The 6,247-nt window shown below is 46.9% G+C and overlaps 1 protein-coding gene across 2 annotated transcripts in view; it reads right to left on the reverse strand.

The window, feature by feature from the left end:
* The window catches only part of FANCI (Fanconi anemia, complementation group I), an 85,034-nt gene extending 83,825 nt beyond the window's left edge, over positions 1-1,209 (reverse strand). For both annotated transcript variants that reach the window (XM_011948315.1, XM_011948313.1), the window contains exon 1: positions 1,134-1,209. The gene's annotated coding sequence lies outside the window, so the exon portion shown is untranslated. The remainder of the gene's footprint in view (positions 1-1,133) is intronic.
* Between the last annotated feature and the right edge of the window lie 5,038 nt (positions 1,210-6,247).

Genomic DNA, 6,247 nt, shown 5'->3' on the forward strand with positions numbered 1-6,247 from the left:
TATATATATATATATATGAAGCTCAGTCTAGGTTAAACGTTTCCATAGTACATCCTCTCATGGCACCAGTAAACTCTCTTACATATTGTCACCAATTTTTAATATTACATGTGTAATTATCAGATTAACAAATGTTATCTCCCACTAGACTACAAGTCCCGTAAGGACAGGGACAGTAGCTGTTTTTATCACTGTATCTCCAGCACTTAACACAGTACCTAGCTCAAACTAGGTAACTAACAATTATTTGTTGAACAAATTATTGAACCCCTATAATAGGGAAGACACTGGGGCCAACACTTTACGTTCATTAACATGACCCTCACACCACCACCTATTAGGTAGGTGTAATATTAGCCCCATTTTAAATGAACAATTTTTGGGATTCAGATATTAGGGAATTTCCCCCAAGATTAGAAGGCTAGCAAGTGGCAGAGAGAGAAGTGAAACCCAAGTCTGTCCAGCTCCAGACTCCAAGATCTCATGCTTTGAACTACTGGATGCAAATAGGGCACACCAACCTAATAAGGTGTCCAGCCAGAAGGGACAGGCGGCTTCGGAGGGGAATATGTTTAAATCAATCTAGGCACATTTGCTAAAATCATCCTAAAACCAGAGGTAAGACCACAGGCGGGTGGCTGTGAATTCCCTGAGCGCGAAGTAAATTTCTTGTCAAGAGACGCCAGAGAGCATCAGAGATCTGAAGTCAAGATCCGAGAATGGCAGAGCCCCGCCGGCGGGAAACGCTGCGGCCTTCCCTTCCGGGTTCTTCAGTTAACAAAACGTGAATGCAAATACATAAACTATAACACGAAGCAGCTGGTGATGGAGATCGTGACTGGACAACAAATGCAAAGCAAGGTTAAGGGAAATTTCTCAGAAGAGCTGAACCTCGACCAAGGGAGAAGAATTTAACACGAGGGGCTCCCACTGAGGCACACCCCTAGGAGGGAACTGCGAAAGCTGAAGCAGGCAGTGGGAGACAGCGGAAAGCGTCTATTTTCCAGGCCACAGAACGCCAAGTCAGTACACGAGCCTCCTTTCCCCCACGGAACCGCTCCCTCCTAGGGGCCCAGTCCCACAGCCCGAGCCCGAGAAACTCGCGAGCCGCTCTGCAGTCACCACGACCTCACCTCCGCCACAAACTTCCAAAAAGCCCGCTCACCCCAACGCCGCCACACTTCCGTTACCCGTAACAACAAGTTCCGCCCTCGCGGCTCACTTCCGCCGTCCGAGTGCCCGCGGGCGGGGTGTAAGATGAAGACTCAAGGGGTGCTGGGAAGCGTGCGGAGTTCTAGAATGTCCCCGCTCACAGTCGGAGGGGGGCGCTGCCTGTCCGAACTCGCGCTCGGGATTGCCGATGAGCACGCGCTGTGGGACCTGAGCGTGCCCGGCGCGGTGTCCCGACAGGTTCAGCTTCCCTCGTGTCCTGTTGCGGGAGTAGTCAGTGCGGGAGGGGACTCACAACTGGTGGCCCTGCAGGTCTTGGCATTGGAAAAGCCTGGAAGGCAGAGGCGGATTTCATACTCCACCTTGTGCCAAGAGACAGTAACCCCTCAGATGTAAGCCCCCTGTTACTAGGGGTCTTAATGGACTTTTGTGGGTTGTGGTTTTTGTTTGTTCTTTGTTTTGTTTTGTCTTGCGCTACCCTTGCGTAACCCCAGCATTTGGCGCGTAGCCTGGTAAAAGCAGCGAATACTTGTTAAATGAACAACTGACAGTAGAACGAAGACCGACAGAGGGTGGGCCGAGATTCTGTTTTGGGTTGACGGATCACCTTGTGCAAAGGGTCTGAGAGCAACGAGCAAGCAAGAGAGCCCCTGACCAGTTCAGAAGGCGAAGGTGCTGGGTGGGAGTGGGAAGGCAGGGGTTTGTAACTCCTTTTCACATTGAGGGCAGTGGGGAACCGCTGAAGGGGAAGGACATGACTATGTTCACATTGTAGAATGCTATCTCCGGCGGGTGAGTACTGCAGAAACTGTTCAAAAGAGATGAGCCAGGTGGGGAGGACCGAAGGCAGGACCCCTTAGGAGACTGTAAGTTGTCCCAGAGATAGGTGGTGGTGGCCCAGCCGCGGCAATGGGGACAGAAAGGAGTGGACTGCATGTGAAAGAGATTAGGAGGTAGAGATTTAGGAAGCCCAAATATCCGGATTTGAGGCGTTGTGGGAGTTGTTGAGGAATGTTCAGGCTTGAGCGACTGGGGTTGGGGGTGGGGAGTTAATCCTGCAGTTGACTAACACAGGGAGCACCGGAAAAGGATGATGGGGTGACGATGAACCCTTCAGATTTGAACTCACCAAATTTGAGGTGCCTGTGGGATGGCAAGTGAAGGAATGCTAAGATCAGGGAGCATTCAGTATGGAGCCTGACTCGACTCCCAGTGCGCAGGGGTAGAAGGGGTCTACATGGCCAGTTATTGAAGAAACATAGCTGTTGGAGGAGAATGGTGCTTCTCAGCTGTCTAGACCTGCTCCTTGCTTGTGACCCTTCGGCATTTTTTTCCTTCTACATTTCTGTCCCAATACTGAGTTGTGATGTTTAATTAACACAGCAGCTTGAGGTAGAAGATGATTGCTGAAAGGAATCCTTTACCTTGCCAAGGAGACAGATTACTTTGCCTCATCTCCCCACAAAATCTCCCAGGCTACTTGTGGGATTCAGCCATGAATCTGTGGATCTGGTTAGCTAGGACAGGCTCATTAGCCTCTCAGAGCCTCCACTGGCATATCCCCGACTGACTCACTGAATTGCTTGTGTCTACCCACTGGCATTGATGCTTCAAGGCTCTTGTCTCCCCTTGTTTCACGAATGTATCATCTGTGTTTTCCATTTGCATTAATAGGTGTTACATATGCAAAACAAGAGAAGAACAGATTCATTCAGATGAACAACAATGGTTATTTCACCCTGGTGCAGGCTTCCTTAATTAAGGAGTAAATCATATCCGTCTGTTTCATCAACTACACACTATACACTGAGAAGCTAGTGATACACTGATTCTAGAAAATACAGCCAGTTAAAAACAGGTTTACAGTAATGGAACTAAATGTTCTTCAGACCTTGTCAATAGTACTTGTTTATCTAACAACATTATAGCTATTAATATTTACAGGAGTCCAGAGAAAAAGTACAAATGGAATCCCCTTACCATTCCCAACTCAGTCCTGCAGTGTGAGGTCTCAGGCTTCCTACGCCTGCATGTGGACACCCAGCCTGAAGATCCACACCATGACTCCCCAACAAAGCTGCCCTGTAGCTACCCTTTGGGTCTAGAGCTATACATACTAGCAGGTCCACTCTAGGGAGGGTGGACCTAGGAAAAGGCCTATCTGGGCCCTGGAAGCAAATTTGAGGGTGGTTAAGTAGGTACCTAGAGCATGATCTCAAGGAAGGTATGTGGGCACAACCTCTAGGTTCCTTAGACTCTGGGCAGAGGAGGACCAATAAGGCCCCCACCCAGCCCAAGAGCTCCAGTTGCTTGGGATCAAGGGCAGCACTGCTTGAGAGAATGATCAAGGTAACACATATAAAGAGCCAAACTTAGAAGCACATGAAAGTGTTATTTCCTTCCAGCAATCCCACTACTGGGTATATATCCAAAAGAATTGAAAGCAGGATCTCAAAGAAATATTTGTATATCTATGTTCATAATAGTACTATTTACAATAACCAAAAGGTAGAAACAACACAAATGTCCCTCATTGTATGAATGGATAAAATGTGGGACATACGACTGGTTGCGGTGGCTCAAGCCTGTAATCCCAACACTTTGGGATACTGACGTGGGCAGATCACGAGGTCAGGAGATTGAGACCATCCTAGCCAACATGGTGAAACCCCGTCTGTACTAAAAAAAATACAAAAAATTAGCTAGGTGTGGTCTCGCACGCCTGTAGTCCAAGTTACTCAGGAGGTTGAGGCAGGGGAATTGCTTGAACCCGGGAGGCGGAGATTGCAGTGAGCTGAGATCATGCCAGTGCACTCCAGACTGGTGACACTCCATCTCAAAAAAAAAAAAAAAAAAATTGTGGGACATACATACTATGGAATATTATCCAGCTTTAAAAGGAAGGAAATTCTGACACGGCTACAACATGGGTTAACCTTGAGAACATTATGCTAAAGTGAAATAAGCCAGTCACCGAAAGACAAATACTAATGTATGTGATTCCATTTATATGAGGTATCTCATCAAATTCATAGTAACATGCCGGGCACAGTGGCTGACACCTGTAATCCCAGCACTTTGGGAGGCCAAGGAGGGTGGATCACCTGAGGTTAAGAGTTTGAGGCCAGCCTGGCCAAAATGGCAAAACCCTGTCTCTACTAAAAATACAAAAATTAGCCAGGCATGGTGGCAGGTGCCTGTAATCCCAGCTACTCAGGAGGCTGAGGCAGGAGAGTTGCTTGAACCCGGGAGGCGGAGGTTGCAGTGAGCTGAGATCATGCCATTGCATTCCAGCCTGGGTGACAGAGCAAAACTCCATCTTAAAAAAAAAAATTCATGGAAACAGAAAGAAGGATGGTGATTCTGGGGTCTGGGGGGAGGGGAAATTAGTTATTAATGGGTACAGAGTCTCAGTTTTGCAAGATGAAAAAGTTCTGGAGATCTGTTGCACAACAGTGTGAATATACTTGACACTACTGAACTATACACTTAAAAAACATTAAGATGGTAAAAGAAACAAACACAATACTACCTGGATAGTTCACAGGTTTGTTAAGAAGAACTAGTTTACTCCACACGGAAGAAATTCCAGTTTGGTAGAGTTTGAGGCAGAGGTTTAACTGCTCACTATTTATATCACCAATTTGTAGAAAAGTGCCTGGCATAAGGTAGTGCTTCATAAGGTTGTTTTGTTTTGTCTTTTGTATTGTTTTGTTTTGTTTTGAGACGTGTTGGGAACAGGCCCCCAAATCTGGCCGTAAACTGACCCCAAAACTGGCCATAAATAAAATCTCTGCAGCACTGTGACATGCTCGTGATGGCCATGATGCTCACGCTGAAGGTTGTGGGTTTACCCGAATGAAGGCAAGAACACCTGGCCCACCCAGGGTAGAAAACCGCTTAAAGGTGTTCCTAAACCATAAACAATGGCTTGAGTGATCTATGCCATAAGGACATGTTCCTGCTGCAGATAACTAGCCAAGCCCATCCCTTTGTTTCGGCCCATCCCTTTGTTTCCCATAAGGAATACTTCTAGTTAATCTATAATCTGTAGAAACAGTGCTTATCACTGGCTTGCTGTCAATAAATATGTGGGTCAAACTCTGTTCAGGGCTGTCAGCTCTGAAGGCTGTCAGCCCCCTGATTTCCCACTCCGCACTCTATATTTCTGTGTGTGTGTGTGTGTGTGTGTGTGTATGTTTCATTCTTTAGTGTCGCTGGGTTAGGGTTTCCATGGTAAATGGTGCCCATATGTGGGGCTTGAACTGGGGTTGAAGGATCGCTAGAGCGACAGTTGGAGAACATGGAACTAAGCTGGAGGACACCTGAGTACTCTTAAGCAATCCCTGTGGTGAGTAAGAAGGGGCGCTCAGAAGCATCAGGGTAACAATGGGACAGGTGTGGGCTCTGGTTTGTTCCACCTTGGAACCTTTTCACACTAATGATGAGGAAGAAGGAAAGTATAACAAAGTAACAAGAGGTAACAGAGCAGGTTTGTTTGCCAGCTAAAGCTAAAGTGGCAAAGGAGGAAGAGATTTATCCCTGCCCTTCTGCAACCCCTCATTATTTTGAAGAAAAAGAGTGGCCTGACCCTCCAGAGCTTTCTTTTCCAGAGGACACTGGGCAAAAAATAGTTGCCCCAGTGACTGTTCAAGCAGCTCCTTGAGCAACCGCTCTCAGTTCTATTCAGGCAGGAATTCAGCAAGCTAGATGGAAGGGTGATATAGAGGCTTGGCAGTTCCCTATTAGGATACACCCCCTAGATCAACAGGGAAATATTATAGCTACATTTGAACATTTTCCTTTTAAATTACTCAAAGAATTTAAACAAGCTATTAATCAATATGAACCAGGTCTATGCCCAAAGTGTAAAAAAGGAAAACACTGGGCTAATCAATGTCACTCTAAGTTTGATAAAGACTGGAACCCAATTTTGGGAAATGCCATGAGGGGCCTGTCCCAGGACCCGTTCCAACCTGGGGCATTTCTGGCTCAGGCCACTCCCTCACCCGTGTACAATGTCTGTCCCCCACCACAGCCAGTAGTGCTGCAGTAGATTTATGCCATGCAAAAGCTG

The sequence above is a fragment of the Colobus angolensis genome, unplaced genomic scaffold (assembly GCF_000951035.1).
Source record: "Colobus angolensis palliatus isolate OR3802 unplaced genomic scaffold, Cang.pa_1.0 Scaffold278, whole genome shotgun sequence".
Classification (NCBI taxonomy): domain Eukaryota; kingdom Metazoa; phylum Chordata; class Mammalia; order Primates; family Cercopithecidae; genus Colobus; species Colobus angolensis.